This window comes from Microcebus murinus, chromosome 4 (assembly GCF_040939455.1).
Source record: "Microcebus murinus isolate Inina chromosome 4, M.murinus_Inina_mat1.0, whole genome shotgun sequence".
Lineage (NCBI taxonomy): Eukaryota > Metazoa > Chordata > Mammalia > Primates > Cheirogaleidae > Microcebus > Microcebus murinus.
Window position 1 is genome coordinate 16,250,975 of NC_134107.1, and position 782 is coordinate 16,251,756.

A 782-nucleotide genomic window follows, 5' to 3' on the forward strand; every position below is an offset into this window, starting at 1 on the left:
ACAGCAACTGAATCCTTCTTTCAGATGGTCTCAATTCACTTCCTGGAAGAGCCCTCCTGGCTTCAGAAACTGAGCTCCCCCACTGTAATGGGGGAGGTGGGAGCCAGGACAGAAGAGAAGGGTTTGACCTCAGATAAAAAAGAAGTAGGAGAGGGGACAGAATGGATTATCCTGTAAGTAGGGTAGCCATATAATTTGTCATCCAAACCCGGACTCTGGTTGAGACTAAAAAGAGGTGATATAATAATTGCATGGGACAACCTTCCTAAACTGGACTGTATTCTAGTCCACTTTGATACATGACTATCTGCCACTGGGTGCTGACCTCCCTCGTCACCAGATCTCCAGCTAGCCCTCCAGGTCCCCGCTCCCCGTGACAGACTCCCACTGCACTCTGCACACTGACCCCCCACCCACCCCCCGACACGTCATGGCAATTCCTGGCTGTGGCTTTGCCTGATGAAATCTAACTCACCAGATCCTTTTGTAGTTCATAAGCATGATGATTGGGTTTTCACGCCCATGTGTGAGATGTGCCTCCCTCAAACCTTGTCACAACCTCAGTACATCATTTGCCTGATGTGAACTTAGAGAAAAGTATAAAATTAAAAAAGAAAAATCTAACTCATCAATCAAGACTGGGTTCGAATGTCACCTCCCTGGAGAATATGTTATTATTTTCCCCCTCCCTCTACACACACACACACACACACACACACACACACACACACACACACCTCCTTCAGTCACCCAGGAAGAATTCATTTCTTACTCCTCTTAAC

The 782-nt window shown here is 47.1% G+C and overlaps 1 non-coding gene across 1 annotated transcript; it reads left to right on the plus strand.

Annotated features, from left to right (window-relative positions):
- Positions 1–478: 478 nt before the first annotated feature.
- On the plus strand, positions 479–582 carry LOC142870854 (small nucleolar RNA U13). The gene has a single exon (XR_012919183.1). It is a non-coding gene; the product is annotated as a small nucleolar RNA U13 (small nucleolar RNA).
- The last annotated feature ends 200 nt before the right edge of the window (positions 583–782 follow it).